General features: G+C 34.3%; 1 pseudogene; it reads left to right on the forward strand.

Annotated features, from left to right (window-relative positions):
- The first annotated feature begins 3786 nt into the window (after positions 1 to 3786).
- LOC143049386 (neuronal acetylcholine receptor subunit beta-4-like) lies at positions 3787 to 5409 on the forward strand (annotated as a pseudogene).
- Positions 5410 to 17775: the final 12366 nt, after the last annotated feature.

The raw sequence follows: 17775 nt of genomic DNA on the forward strand, positions 1-17775 counted from the left end.
TCTCATGTGGTAAGCAGGTACATTTCAAACATGAGCTTATAATGCCAGATATTTATATATAAGAGAATATTCGTCTGATCTGTGCTTTACCGATTGTAGGGTTTAATTATTTTTTTATTACAATCACATTGTTAGTGTATCAGTCGGACATGTTTTTTCGTCACTCGTGTACCTTTGAACAGAATTGCTTCACATGTTTTAGCTGATTGGCAGCAATAACATGCCAGAATTATCCGGATCTGTCAGACTTCTTCTTTTTGTTTGCAGGCACGCTACATTTTGTTATAAATTGAATAGGTATTTTGTCACATATTTTATTTTTCCTACAAACAGAAAAAAAATCTTGTTTAGTCAGAAGCGTGACAGGGATAAGTTGTACCGTGTAAACGATTGTTGGTTCTGTCAGACACCTATTTCATTTTGCCGACACTTCGAATGTTTCAAAAGGTATTATATTTGTAGTATATTTTTTTTCCTTACGCAAATGTGTATGTCTCTTAGACTAAAACTTTATTTTCAACGATGACATCTTGTAAGTTAATAAACAAAAGTTGGAAACAAAAATGAAAATAAATGTTCTCCTATAGGTCAAAGCTTAAGACAAAAGACAGGTTTTTTTTCCGATTGAATTTTCCTCGAAGTTCAATATTTTTGTGATTTCACTTTCTAGCACTCAAGGGAATGCCGATACACATATGATACTCAATGCCTTAAACTTTTACACGAAGTTTATAGTAATGGGAAAGAGCAGAAGAACAAACTTACAGACCTCTAATACGAATGTGATTGTTCTGTGTATTCACTTTAATCTACAAAAATATGACACATACAAGAGAGTTGTGGGTACGAAGGGGGAACATTAGCAGTGCCTGTTTTTCACCAACAATTTGTTATCTATTGGCTGCTGTACATGCACCTAACTAATGCGACACAACGGTTTGCAGAGTTTCGGTAATACTGACAAAGATGGAGCCCTTGTTTGGACATGAAAGTTAACTTCAAATCTTAATGATCTGAAAAATCTCTTTAATCATACCATCAGGATATTTATACAATGTCAAGCTTGCCACATGGAAAGATGTAAGTTTAGTCAGGTAACCTCCCTGTGAAGTGGCACTGAAACAGCATGTTTACGTGCTTCGTTTCAAACTCAAATTTGGACCGCATTACACATTGTTAAACCCTCTATTCCGTCAACTTATGAATACGGTTGGCAAGAGTTAATGATTCATACCCCGTGTATTTTAAAGGGAATATGTCAGCAGATTTCTTGCAGGATTTTGTGTTTTCATGAAAGGGAAAATCTCTATGAAAAAGTCATGTGTTTGTTCACAACAAAACATTAATTTTTCGGAGCTTTGCTCCTGTAAATGGTCAGAATTATGTAGAAATTCCCAATCATGTTCCTTGACAGATGAACTCCTGAGCTATTTTTTTTAAATGTAACTGTTTTCGAGGTTTTGAGTGGTTTTTAGCTTTAATAAATTACATGAATGAGGTTTTGCAAAATACGCCTTCATGATAGTGTTTCGGGTCAAAATAATATTATCTTTTAATTGCTGAGGTTGAATGTCAGCCGGCAAGATAAATACTACGGTAACTTTAACAGAATATGTGTAGATCTTGTATAATAGAACAAGTGTTTGAAAAACGTCAATTTTCAGAATAAATCAACTTCCTTTTTTTTTACCATTTCGAGATAATTTATTGCTAATTGAATTGAAAACATGTCTGTATCTGAAATTTACTCTTTCGCTAAAACCCAAGCCCAAAGGCATCATTAATATTCTGATGTTCAAAAGTCACAAATCCATGTAGAAAACTAAACCGAGGAAAACACATCAACTATAAGCGGAAAACAACGGAACAATAGAAACACTGAAGTCAAGTGCAACAAAACCAAACGCCAAAGCATGATACATAGAAACCTTCGCGAAATAACTTGTATCACCATTGAAAGTAATTATTATGTTTTCAACAATAACAAGGACTGAATCTGTACATCAATCGTGTGTTGATGATTCACGTGTGATAAGTCTGAAAGTAATACCGATTTAAAACTGTTTTGCAAGGCTACATGTAAACTATGTTGTAAGTATCTTGCCATAAAAGATTAACGTTTACATTCTTGTTCACACTTTTCACCTGTTATACTTTTCTATTTCTTTAACGTTGGTCAATCCCTAATGAAGATAGAAAAAAAAGAAGATGTGGTATGATTGCCAAAGAGACAACTCTTCACAAGAGACCAAAATGACACGGAAATTAATAACTATAGGTCACCGTATGACCTTCAACAATGAGCAAAGCTCATACCGCATAGTCAGCTATAAAAGACCCCGAAGTGACAATGTAAAACATCTGTTTTGCATGCCATACATTGGTTTGTATTTGTACCTTGTTGGAATATATGAAGTTGGCGAACTAAAACATAGATGGATAACAACTGAAGTTTAGATATTATATTGATAGACAACAATCTCTATTAACGTCTATAGACTTTGTTTGATATATCTGCAAACAGTTGGTACTAATTTGTTCACTAGTGCTGATCGACTTGTCGTCCTTATATGAAGTTGATCTCATATAAAACGTTATCAACGACAAAAGTAAAACCAAATACTCTAACTTTCTTTAATTTCACTTTCATATGTATTGATGATGCCATATTACCCAATAACCATAATCTAAGTGAGGTCATCCCAGATGATTCCATGTACTTCCAAAACAAGAAGGTCTTCTTAATATCTTGATATTTTCCCCGATAACGGCATACAGACTTCAAATTAGAATTTATGACAAATGTGATGATTGAAATTTACCAATAGTCATCTCTCATTTTTTCAGCGGTACCCTACCTTGGATGCCATGATGTGGCGTTTGTATATATTATAACTGATATGTTTTTAGACCTTTAAACACAAAAAAGTCGTCAAATCAGTAATTTAACCGAGTATACATTAGATATTACTACGTCATTTTGACTGAGCGCGGAATTGCATGGCAAGTGACGAAAGCACGGCTAGTGACGAAAGCATGAATAGTGACACAAGCAATGCAGGACACGGTTACCTTGTCGACGCAACCGGTTCATGTTGATGCGAATTTCTTTTGTTTTCCCCGTTACCTTGATTTGTATCTTTTATCGCTGTTGGTGTTAATTGTCGGTAGACTAATGTTGCCTTAAGTTATTTTGGGATCAAATCGTGTTTGAATAGATCCCTATGGTTTCACAGAACTAACATATCCCTGCTGCAGATGGTTAAGTATTCAATCATTTTAAACACCTTTATTTATATATTTCGTTGTCCTTTTTAATACCAAAGGATAGGAGCACGGATTTTCACAAATAATTTCCGTGACCATTATGCTTTTGATCGAATCACATTGTTTTTGAATTCCGTGTATTCATTTTGATATATTAACTCTTCCATTCACAATAGATCATGCAAATCATCCATAAAATAATAAAGTTTTCATAAAACATTGTTATCACGAAATGGATCAAAACATAATACTTGGTATGCATTTTATTTTTATTGTTATTATTATGATTTTATAGTCATAGATAAATGTCAAATATGTATTCCCTTAAGAACCATCATGTAATAAATACGCATGCATTTTAATTTTTTTGAGGGAATGGTACACATAAATTGGATATACATTTTTAAATCCAGCAAGTACGTGTCTAACTAAAACTTTTTCTTTATTAAATATATTGGAAATTAGATGCAAAATAGGCGAATATTTATTTGAACATAAAAGTGGAGTGGTAAAATGTTGGGGTTGGGGTATTTCGTTTTTCTACTACTGTTTGTAAAGATTGAAGGACAGAGTGGCGATAATGTTAAAAATCTAATCAAACAATCAAACAAATGATTATAAAAAGCAAGTCCGACCAAATATGGATCAACGATACCCTATGATCTTAGATTTAGATTTTTACCTTGTGGGAATAAACGAATTGGACGAACTAAAACAGAGATTGACAACGACCGGTTATTTGAATATTGGATGGATAGATGAGAATTTGATTTGGACTTCTGCTGACTTTGGCGGATTAGATCACGTTTATGTTCCACAAGCAGATATTTGGATACCAGATTTAACATTACAAAATGGATTTACAAAACTGAAGGAACTTGGAAGCAGTTTTATCAAAGCTAAGGTAGAAAGTAACGGACAAGTTACCTGGATGCCGGTTGAAGTTTTTGAATCAAAATGTACAATCGATATTACATATTTTCCTTATGACCGACAATCTTGTAACATTGTTTTTGTGGTCAAGTAGTAATGCGGATGTGATGGTAACTCTGTGGAATAACGGAATTATTCTAGATAGTTTGGAAAATAATGCAGAATGGTCAGTAGTGTCAACAGCCGCACGAGAGGACGTTATGTCGTCCGAATCTTGGGTTATATTTACATTAAACTTGAAAAGAAATTCAACCTATTATTTAATGAATATTATCATTCCGATCATTCTACTCGGTGTATTAAATGTGTTTACTTTTGCACTTCCGGCTGACAGTGGTGAGAAAATGGGATATTGCATTACAGTGTTTCTTTCGTTTGCTGTTTTCCTTACAATTGTCAGTTCCGAGCTCTCAAAACATCTGGATCAATATTGGGATATTATTTAATGTTTCAGCTAGGCATGGGAACTTTTGTTGTTTGCTGTACGACTGTAGAACTTCGGTTTCACCATCGTAAAGATAGTGTTCCAAAGAACATACTCAAGCTCATGAAATGCCGAAATGTAAAGAAAATTAAATCGAAGCATCAAAATGAAACAGAAAGTGAACAAGGGATCACATGGGATGATGTCATTTCGTCGTTTGATTTTGTATTGTTTTGGATTACGTCTGCAATAGTTATAATTGCCACAATTACAGTGCTAGTTTTGCTTTGTACAAATTAAGGAAAATATTTTCTCTTGCAAAAAGTTTTAGATTGTGGCTCTTTGTAAATACTTTATTGAAATTATCAATATAATGGCGGTTGATGAGTGATTCAGAATCGAATACAAAACATCTTCTTCTTTAACTACTCATTTATGAGTATTGTTCATCAATCAATAGTACGCTCTATTCAGGACATTTAAATGCAAGAATATCAGTCGTGTCGTCACTATAGCATCATACATTTATTGACATTGACATGTTACATATCAATTCAAGCAAAATTTATCAAACTTTACACCTTCATGGAGTATAATCGCTCCAATTCTTTTTTTAGAATAATATTGTACAAGAATGATCACAAAAAAGACAAAAAGTAGTTCACATTAGCTGCATTTGACAAACCTTTCGGAATTTTGGTTCTCAATGCTTTCCAACTTCGTACATTATTTGGACTTTTTTTATCAGAACATCAATGATGAGTCTTTTGTAGAAATGCAGGCGAAAAGGGAGGTCAGAGATATTTGAGAGAGAAAAAAAAATCTGTACTGATTTTGTTTGCCTTTAAAACATTCTGGCCGTTTCTGGGTTGAAAACAATAATCTTGCCCATCTCTTTGCTATTAGAAAAAACAAATTTCCATCAATACTATATGTATAAAAACGGAGGTATTTTTTTTTCAACGCTTAAATGCCCTATTACTTTTGTATGTCCATAAAACATTGAACTTGACTTTGACAAAATCATTGACGATGTTTCCCGACGAAATCCGAGGAAGGTGCTTCTGGTAAACCTTAAGTCGAAAATTTGTACAAAAGTCATCACTAGAAAACTCTAAATACATGTTTTAATTTTTCATTGATAAGTGAATAAAGAAAAAATATCAATTATATAAGTATGTATGATCAAATACATCTGGGATGAGAATCACAACCTTGCAATGCATTCTTCAGATGCAAGTTATAGCCTTTTATGTCAGTGACTGAATTAGCTATGGGGAATTTTTTTTCTTTACAATATTGGTGTTGGACCTTTTTGGCTTATTGCTTTTGATTGAGCCTCATTTTTCATTAGAAATGTATAAAAATCTATTTTTTACTTTTCAGATTTGTTTTTTATATAAACTGAAATGATTGTAATAGTAAAGTTTTAATGTTTTGTTATCTCTTTTATAATATTAAACGAGGATTGATAAATCATTTAATCAACATAATGTTGACTTTTAAATTCAGTTCTGTCAATATGTATTTACGGGGAAGTATTTAAAATCAAATCGCCAGCGTGTCAATCGAAATAATTAGTTGATTAGGAAATGTTAAAAGGTTACTTATGTCATGTGTTTATATCTAAACAAATATAACATGTGAAAGAATCTATGTAAATTAGATTGCAAAGAAATAAACAATGTAAATTATATTTTAAAGATATAAACATGATTCAGTAACAACTTATTTCAATTGCATGTATTTAATTTTCCATATGTAGGTGTCAATTGATCACGTTAACACCGCAGTCCCACTAGGCCACGATCGCACTACGATCTGTGAAAAAAAACTGCAAATTTCGATGGTCATAGTACGATCGTGTCGATCGCAGTATGGTCGTATCACGGTCGTTGTGAGGTCTTCGAGATCGTTATGAGCGTGGCCAACTTTGAACATGTTCAAAACGATCGTGATGCGGTCGTGGCGAAATCAGGTCGTAGTGGAAGCGTAGTGAGAGCGCCCTAAGGTCGTAGTAAGATCGCAAAGGTCGCTGTACCATCGTAGCGAGATCGTAGCGAAAGCGTGAGTCTATTCGGGGAGACTGCGCTCCGATCATACAGCGACGTTATTACGACCTCTCTACAACGATCACGTTCTCATCGCGACCCGTCTACGCTTCCGCTACGACTATACCACGCTGTTCACGACCATAGTACGATTCTAGCACGCTCTTGACGTCCTCAACACGCTCTTCTTACGACCTTACTACGTTCATACTACGACCATCATTCTCATTGTCATTTATTAACTGTTTACAAAATTTTAAATTTTTGAAATACTAAGGCTTTTCTAACTCAGGCATAGATTACCTTAACTGGATTTGGCAAAACTTTTAGAAATTTCGGTCCTAAACGCTCTTCAACTTCGTACTTTATTTGGCCTTTTTAACTTTTTTTGATTCGAGAGTCACTGATTAGTCTTTTGTAGATGAAACGCGCGTCTGACGTATATACAAAATTTAGTCCTGGTATCTATGATGAGTTTATTTCACATACAATATATTAAATCTCTCCAGGTTTTGTTTGTCTGTATGTAATAAGAACATCTTGTCCATTTTCTCTTACGGCTCAACCAGGCTTCTCGTTTTTATATACAGTAGTAGATTAGACCGTTAGTTTTCCCGTTTGAATGGTTTGACACTAGCAATTTTCGGGGCCCTTTATAGCTTGCTGTTCGATGTGAGCCAAGGCTCCGTGTTAAAGGCCGTACATTAGCCTATAATGGTTTAATTTTATAAATTGCTATTTTGGATGGAGAGTTATTGGCACTCATGCCTCATCTTCTTATATCTATTGACACGTCTATGTCATCTCTGCTATCGTTCACTAAAATATCGTCATTTGCGTTTTATGGACCAGCAAAAGGTTGTAATTTAGGTTGAATTGGTCGGTCTGACATCTCTGTTTAATCAGGATTTGTTACTATCAGAGCTCCCTCTGGCTCTACATCAACCCCTACCACCACGTCCACGTTTTCTAGTAGATTGTGGTGGCATGACTGTATTGTTTCCTAGAAATACACATATTAATCAGAAATAGAAGGACGGAACTGTATTTATATGGAACACGAGGTTGACGCTATTTGCTGAGAACGTTGTAAGCGCGGTATGAACGTAGTATAATCGTGGTAAGAACGTGATATGATAGTGGTAAGAACGTGCTATAATCGCAGTAGAAGCGTGGTAAGATCGTGTTGCATTCGGTCGTAGAAAGAACGTGATGAGCGTAGTGAGATCGCAGAATAAGCGCGGTGAGAACGTGGTATAATCGTAGCGGGATCGTTGTAAAAGCGTAATGAGGACGTAGTAGCATCGTGAAAGCAACGCAAGTTTTACACTTTCATGCCGTTCATACTGCGAACTCACCACGATCTGAATTTATTTTCGATCGCGGTGAGCGCGATGCGATCGTGGTATAATGGGACTGGGGCTTTATCAAGGTACTAATATAGATAGATCACTTACAATACTTCTATTATCTGATTCAAAACATTCAATCAATTGATCCAGTCACGTCTTAGTCATAACAACTGAAAGGACGTGTTGGGTCAGCTCCTCTTTACCCTCGATGCTTTGTTTACTGATAGATGGATCAACCTACTACTTTCGATGAAAGAAGCAAATCCAAAGCTGTAAAGCCTATGTAAATAACTGCGTCAGCATACACTCCAAACTCATCATTGGTGGGGAGTGATTATGTCGACTGACGTCCGAGGGTCTGTATCATAGCTGTTAGATAATTGACCGCTATTTCACCGTCTTTGGTCCTGGTTCGAGACTCATCGACCAGTACTTCATCATTTTATATAGCTTGCCTTGAAAGCAGTCGTTGTGAAAGCAGGAAACAACAACAAAATACTCAACATAAAAAAAACTAGCTTACCAAAACCAAAATGGCCGCTGTCCAAGTTTTCATTATTACGAAACAAAATATTAAATCGCTCACCAAACGCCTTCAGGAATCAAACCGACCGTGCAAGGGCTATATCGCCAGTCAATTTGTTTTTATTTGTTTGTGCTTTACCGCCACTATCAGCACCGCTTTAAATTTTGGGCTATTTCGTGGAGGCCAGTTTTTATAAGTAGAGGAAGTCAGAGTGCCCGGAGAAAAACCACTGACCTTTGACAGGAACCCTGAAAATCCGAGTCAATTAAGACTAGAGTTGAGTGCACTCACACGAACGGGGTTCGATCTCACAACATCAGTGTTGACTGGCTAGTGATAACGGTAGTAACTACTTAGACAACTCGGCCACCGAGGCCTCATATATATATTTATTCAAGGTCGTTAAACACTTCCATAATCAACGTTAATTATTTTTCTTATAAATCTTTTTTAATACTACATGTATAATAAAATATCTACAATCCCTGTTAAAGCATTTTTTCTTTTTGCCTTTTTGTGTTCTTGTCTTCCGTCTTTGCTTATACTAGTATGCTTTTTTCTATATGCCTTTTTGTTTATCTTTGTTGACATATTGTTTTATAGTGATTACGATTTTAACAGAATAATGACTGCTGTTCCCTAATTTTTGACATTTATACTTATTATGTCTGTTGGTTTTATTCACATATCGTTGTTGGTATGATGGAGATGTATACAACTGTCATACGAGGGAGAGGTTTCGCTGCTGTAAAACCAGGTTTAATCCACAATTTTCTACATATAAGTCATGAAATAAACTCATCATAGATACCAGGATGAAATATTGTGTTTGTGAATACAAAACAGTTAAACTGGCCGAACGGCAGTTGTTATCCATTCCTTTGATATTTTTTAAGCTTTTGTTTTTGCCATTAGCTTAAGGACTTTTTGTTTGGAATTTTCCTCCGAGTACTTTTGTTATTGTTCTGTAATTACTACCAAAAGAAGAAGGTCTTCTTAATATCTTGATATTTGCATCGATAACGACACAAACTAAAGACTTCAAATTAGAATTTATGACAAATGTGGTAGCCTACCTTTGGATGCCATTATGTGGCATTTGTTTATTATAACTGATATGTTTTTATATCATTATACACAAAAAAGTCGTCAAATCAGTAATTTAACAGAGTATACATTAGTTTTTACAACGTCATTTTGACTGAGCACGGAATTGCATGGCTAGCAATGCAGGAGACGGTTACCCTGTCGACGGAACCGGTCTCGTTTTTTTTCATGTTGATGCGAATTTCTTTTGTTTTCCCCGTTATCTTGATTTGTAACTTTTATCGGTGTTTGTGTTAATTGTCGGTAGACTAATGTTTCCTTAAGTTATTTTGCGACGAATCGTGTTTGAATAGATCCATATGGTTCACAGAACTAACATATCCCTGCTGCAGATGGTTAAGTATACAATCGTTTTGAATACCTTTATTTATGTATTTCGTTGTCCTTTTTAATATCAACGGACAGGAGCACGGATTTTCACTAATAATTTTCGTGACTGATTATGCTTTTGGGCGAATCAAATTGGCTTTGAACTCGGTGTATTCATTTTGATACATTAACTTTTTCACAATCGATGATGTAAATCATCAGACAATTTTGTTTTCATCGAGGGCACAATGAGCTTTGGGTTTGTTAACATTAAAATTATAAAGTTTTCATAATAGACTGTTCGCAAGCAGTGGCTCTACAAAACTAATACTAGATATGTATTTCATTTTTGTTGCAATTATTGTGACTTTATAGTTAGATAAATTTGAAATATTTAATTCTAAAAAATTATTATGTTATAAATACGCATGCATTTTAAATTTTGTAAGAGAATATTGGTACATGTAAATTGGATATGCATTATTAAATGCAGCAGTTACGTGTTTAATTACAACTATATCTTTATTCAATATATTGGAAATTAGATGCAAGTAGGCGAATATTCATTTGAACATGTGGATCTAATCGTGGAGAGGTGAAATGTGGAGGTTGTGGTATTCCGTTTTCGTAATATTTTTTGTTAAGATTGAAGGACAGAGTGGGGATAATGTTAAAAATCTTATCAAACAATTATTTACAACAAATGATTACAAAAAGCAAGTCCGACCAAATATGGATCAACGACACCCTATGAACTTTGATTTAGATTTTTACCTTGTTGGAATAAATGAATTGGACGAACTAAAGCAGAGATTAACAACTACTGGTTTTTTGAATATTGGATGGATAGATGAGTATTTGAATTGGACTTCTGCTGACTTTGGTGGATTAGATCATGTTTATGTTCCACAAGCAGATATTTGGATACCTGATATAACATTACAAAATGGATTTACAAAATTGAGGGAACTTGGGAGCAGTTTTATCAAAGTTAAGGTAGAAAGTAACGGACAAGTTATCGGGATGCCGTTTGAAGTTTTTGAATCCAAATGTACAATCGATATTACATATTTTCCATATGACCGACAATCTTGTGACATTGTTTTTGTAGTGTGGTCAAGTAGTAATGCAGATGTGATGGTAACTCTGTGGAATAATGGAATTATTCTAGATAGCTTAGAAAATAATGCCGAAAGGTCAGTAGTGTCAACAGCCGCACGAGAGGACGTTATGTCATCTGAATCTAGGGTTATATTTACATTTAACTTGAAAAGAAATTCAACCTATTATTTAATGAATATTATCATTCCGATCATTCTACTCGGTGTATTAAATGTGTTTACTTTTGCACTTCCGGCTGACAGCGGTGAAAAAATGGGATATTGCATTACAGTGTTTCTTTCGTTTGCCGTTTTCCTTACAATTGTCAGTTCCGAGCTTCCCAAAACATCTGGATCAATATTGAGATATTATTTAATGTTTCAGCTAGGCATTGGAACTTTTGTTGTGTGCTGTACGACTATAGAACTTCGGTTTCACCATCGTAAAGATAGTGTTCCGAAGAACATAATCAAGCTAATGAACTGCCGGAATGTGAAGAAAATTGAATCGAAGCATCAAAAGGAAACAGAAAGTGAACAAGGGATCACGTGGGATGATGTCATTTCGTCGTTTGATTTCGTATTGTTTTGGATAACGTCTGCAATAGTTATAATTGCCACAATTACAGTGCTAATTTTGCTTTGTACAAATTAAGAAAAATATTTTCTCTTGCAAAATGTGTTAGATTGTGGCTCTCTGTAAAAACATATTGAAATTATTAATATAATGGCGGTTGATGAGTAGTTCATAAAAGAATACAAAACATCTTTTTCCTTAACTACTCATTATTGAGTATTATTCAGCAATCAATAGTACGCTATATTCAGGACATGCAAGAATATCAGTCGTGTCGTCACTATTGCATCATACATATGTTGACATTGACATGTTACATATCAATTCAAGCAAAATTTATCAAAATTTACACCTTCATTCAGTATAATTGCTCCAATACTACTTTTAGAATAATATTGTATAAGATAGATACATGATGATGATGAATGATGAGTCTTTTGTAGAAAGGGGTGAGGGGGTCAGAGATATTTGAGAAAGAAAAAAATATGTGCCTTATTTTTTTTACCTTAAAACATTCTGTCCGTTTCTGGGTTCAAAACAATAATCTTGTCCATCTCTTTGCAATTAGAAAAACAAATTTCCATTAAAACTATATGTATAAAAACAGGCGTATTTTTTTCAACGCTTAAATGCCCTATTACTTTTGTATGTGCATAAAACATTGAACTGACTTTGACAAAATCATTGACGATGTTTCTCGACGAAATCAGAGGAAGGTGCTTCTGGTGAACCTAATGGCTTAGGACATCACTAGAAAACATTCAATACATGTTTTAGTTTTTCATTGATAATTGAATAAAGAAAAATATCAATTATATTAATATGTATGATCAGACACATCTGGGTAGGAGTCACAAATTTGCAATCCATTCTTCAGATGAAAATTGTGGCCTCTATATCAGTGACTGAATTAGCCAGGGGGGTTTTCATGTCCATTTTGTACTGATAAATCGCTCATCAAATATATTGGTACATAGCTTTGGAACTATCCAATCATTTCATAGATTAGGGAGAATACGGCACAAAAATGTCAAACTCTTACACTTTAACTATAAAGTATGTATGACCAACAGCAAGAAGCGTTGAATTAGTGCATTCTCCACTTATTTTATGTTTTATAACTCAAAAAAAGTCCAAAAAAACATTTCCTTTTACGAGATTGGTGTTGGACCTTTTTGGCTTATTGCTTTTGATTGAACATCATTTTTCATTAGAAATGTATAAAAATATTTTGTTTTACTTTTCCAATTTGTTTATTTTGGATCTTTTCTAATGAAATCTTAGCATTTTTTTATATATATAATTGGCTACAAAATGATTGCTTGGAAATATTCCAAGTATTTTCGATTATTGTCCGTAAATCATATGTTCTAAGTAGCTTATAACATGTTATATTTCCAATTTTTATGCACTGAAATCATTGCAATAGTAAAGTTTTAATGTTTTATTATCATTTTTATGATATTAAAGGAGGTTTGATAAATCATTTACTCAACAGAATGTTGACTTTTAAATTATGTTCTGTCAATATATATTTGCGGGGAAGTATTTGAAATCAAATTGCCAGAGTGTCACTCGAAATAATTAGTTGATAATGAAAATTTAATGCTTAAAAGGTTACTTACGTCATGTGTTTATATCTAAACAAATATAACATGTGAAAGATCTTATGTAAATTAGATTGCAAAGAAATAAACAATGTGAAAGATCGTATGTAAATTATATTTTAAAGATATAAACATGATTCAGTAACAATTGTTTTCAATTGCACGTATTTAATTTTCCATGTGTTGAGGACATACACTAGTGGTGGGAAATCTATATGTAGGTGTCAATTGATCACGTTTAGCAAGGTACTAATATAGAAAGATCACTTACAATCCTCCAATTCACTGATTCAAAACATTCAATCAATCAATCCAGTCACGTCTCATTCATTACAACTGAAAGGACGTGTTGGGTCAGCTCCTCTTGACCCTCGATGTTTTGTTTACTGATAGATGGATCAACAATCTACTACTTTCGATGAAAGAAACAAATCAAAAGCTGTACTGTCTATGTAAATAACCACGTCAGCATACATTCCAAACCCATTATGGGTGGGGGAGTGTTATGCCGACTGACATCCTAGGGCTGTATCCTAGGTGTAACATAATGGACCGCTATTTCACTGTCTTTGGTCCTGGTTCGAGACCCATCCATCATGATACACATCTGGCCTTGAAAGCAGTCGTTGTGAAAGCAGGAAACAACAACAAAATACTCAACTCGATGCTTTGTTTACTGATAGATGGATCAACCTACTACTTTCGATGAAAGAAGCAAATCCAAAGCTGTAAAGCCTATGTAAATAACTGCGTCAGCATACACTCCAAACTCATCATTGGTGGGGAGTGATTATGTCGACTGACGTCCGAGGGTCTGTATCCTAGCTGTTAGATAATTGACCGCTATTTCACCGTCTTTGGTCCTGGTTCGAGACTCATCGACCAGTACTTCATCATTTTATATAGCTTGCCTTGAAAGCAGTCGTTGTGAAAGCAGGAAACAACAACAAAATACTCAACATAAAAAAAACTAGCTTACCAAAACCAAAAAGGCCGCTGTCCAAGTTTTCATTATTACGAAACAAAATATTCAATCGCTCACCAAACGCCTTCGGGAATCAACCCGACCGTGCAAGGGCTATATCGCCAGTCAATTTGTTTTTATTTGTTTGTGCTTTACCGCCACTATCAGCACCGCTTTAACTTTTTGGCTATTTCGTGGAGGCCAGTTTTTTATTGGTGGAGGAAGTCGGAGTGCCCGGAGAAAAACCACTGACCTTTTGACAGGAACCTTGAAAATCCTAGTAAATTAAGACTAGAGTTGAGTGCACTCACACGAGCGGGGTTCGATCTCACAACATCAGTGTTGACTGGCTAGTGATTACAGTAGTAACTGCTTAGACAACTCGGCCATCGAGGCCTCCTATATATATTTATTCAATATAGATGATTGAAATTTTCCAACAGTCAACCTCTCATTTTTTCAGCAGTAGCCTACCCTTGATGCCATGATGTGGCGTTTGTATATTATAACTGATATGTTTTTTTAAATCTTTATACACAAAAAAAATTCGTCAAATCGGTAATTTAACCGAGTATACATTAGTTATAACTACGTCATTTTGACTGAGCACGGAATTGCATGACTAGTGACGCAAGCAATGCAGACGAAGGTTACCCTGTCGAGGCAACCGGTTTTGCTTTGTTTCATGTTGATGCGATTTTCTTTTGTTTTCCCCGTTACCTTGATTTGTATCATTTATCGGTGTGTGTGTTAATTGTCGGTAGACTAATGTTGCCTTAAGTTATTTTGCGATCAAATCGTGTTTGAATAGATCCCTATGGTTTCACAGAACTAACATATCCCTGCTGCAGATGGTTAAGTAAACAATCGTTTTGAATACCTTTATTTATGTATTTCGTTGTCTTTTTTAATATCAAAGACGATGCCCCAAAGAACATAATCAAGCTAATGAAATGCCGGAATGTAAAGAAGATTACATCAAAGCATCAAAATGAAACAGAAAGTGAACAAGCGGTCACGTGGAATGATGTTATTTTGTCGTTTGATTTTGTATTGTTTTGGATAACGTCTGCAATAGTTGTAATTGCTACAGTTACAGTTCTAGTGTTACTTTGTACACATTAAATAAAATATTTTCTCTTGCAAAAGTGTTAGATTGTGGCACTCTGAAAATAAATTATTAAAATTCTGTGACTTTTTTAGGCATTCACCCCAGCTACCTTAAAAGTTAAAACATATAAAACACAAAACCTTAATGAAGTAGCGAAATCAAAAAATATTTGCGTTACTTTGCAAAAGTTTGCGTTGTAACGGAAAGGTTTGCATAATGTAATAACGCAATTGTGATAAACTGTACTTTTGAGCAACAAGACGTGTGTCACAGATGAGGCAGGACTTTAACCATACTGGTGTTTGACTTTAACCATACTGGTGTTTGACTTTTACCATACTGGTGTTTGACTTTAACCATACTGGTGTTTGACTTTTACAATACTGGTGTTTCACTTTAACCATACTGGTGTTTGACTTTTACCATACTGGTGTTTGACTTTCACAATACTGGTGGTTGACTTTTACCATACTGGTGTTAGACTTTAACCATACTGGTGTTTGACTTTTACAATACTGGTGTTTCACTTTAACAATACTGGTGTTTGACTTTTACCATACTGGTGTTTGACTTTTACCATACTGGTGTTTGACTTTCACAATACTGGTGGTTGACTTTTACCATACTGGTGTTTGACTTTTACAATACTGGTGTTTGACTTTTACAATACTGGTGTTTCACTTTAACCATACTGGTGTTTGACTTTTACCATACTGGTGTTTGACTTTTACAATACTGGTGTTTGACTTTTACCATACTGGTGTTTGACTTTCACAATACTGGTGTTTGACTTTTACCATACTGGTGTTTGACTTTTACAATACTGGTGTTTGACTTTTACCATACTGGTGTTTGACTTTCACAATACTGGTGTTTGACTTTTACAATACTGGTGTATGACTTTTACCATACTGGTGTTTGACTTTCACAATACTGGTGTTTGACTTTCACAATACTGGTGTTTGACTTTTACCATACTGGTGTTTGACTTTCACAATACTGGTGTTTGACTTTTACAATACTGGTGTATGACTTTTACCATACTGGTGTTTGACTTTCACAATACTGGTGTTTGACTTTCACAATACTGGTGTTTGACTTTTACCATACTGGTGTTTGACTTTTACCATACTGGTGTTTGACTTTCACAATACTGGTGTTTGACTTTTACCATACTGGTGTTTGACTTTAACCATACTGGTGTTTGACTTTTACCATACTGGTGTTTGACTTTCACCCTACTGGTGTTTGACTTTTACCATACTGGTGTTTGACTTTCACAATACTGGTGTTTGACTTTTACCATACTGGTGTTTGACTTTTACAATACTGGTGTTTGACTTTTACCATACTGGTGTTTGACTTTCACAATACTGGTGTTTGACTTTTACAATACTGGTGTTTGACTTTAACCATACTGGTGTTTGACTTTTACCATACTGGTGTTTGACTTTCACAATACTGGTGGTTGACTTTTATCCTACTGGTGTACTGGTGTTTGACTTTTACCATACTGGTGTACTGGTGTTTGACTTTTATCACTTATGGTTTTTGATTAAGCCTTACTTTTCATTAGAATGGAATAATTTTTTTGATCGGATTTCATCCAATCAAATCTTAGCATTTAAAATTAAGATTTTTTTAATACTGGCTTTCAATATAATTATCTGGAAATGTTCCAAATATTCTCGATTATTGTCCGTAAATTATATGCTATAACTAGCTTACATTCTGACATATTTCCAATTTGTATGCACCGACATGGTTGTAAACAGTAAAGTTTTATTGTTTTATTATTTTTTTATATAGTATTAATCGAGGGTTCACAAAAAATTTAATCAACAGAACGTTTCAAAATTAAAAATCAGTTCTGTCAATCTTTAATTGCGTGGAAGTAATTAAAATCAAATCCCCAGCGTGTCACTAGAAATAATTTATTTAGTTGATTATGGAATGTTTAAAAGCTCATCTAGATATGACTACTTTTGTGATGTCTTTATATCTAAAAAAAATATAATACAATGTGAAGGATCTTATTTGAATATGATTGTCAAGAAATAAACATGATTCGGTTACAATAGTTTTCAATTGCATGCATTTAATTTTCCATGTATTGTCGGGTTACTGAGGGCATATCATTTTGCATATTGATAGTAAGTAATCTATGTGTAGGTGTCAATATATCAAGTTCTTGTCTATCGTTTTTACTAATGTGCTTTGTTTATATGCCTTTTAGTTTTATCTTTGTTGACATATTTGCTTATTTTTATAGTGATTAAAATTTTAACACAATGTTGACTGCTGTACCCCTATTTTTGACATTTTAACCTATTATGTCTGTTTGCTTTGTTCACACATCGTTGTCAGTATGATAAATTTTTATACGACTGTCATACGAGTAGGAGGTTAAGCTAGCTATGTTGATGTTCTTGTCTTCTCATTTTGCT

This window comes from Mytilus galloprovincialis, chromosome 10 (genome assembly GCF_965363235.1).
Source record: "Mytilus galloprovincialis chromosome 10, xbMytGall1.hap1.1, whole genome shotgun sequence".
NCBI lineage: Eukaryota > Metazoa > Mollusca > Bivalvia > Mytilida > Mytilidae > Mytilus > Mytilus galloprovincialis.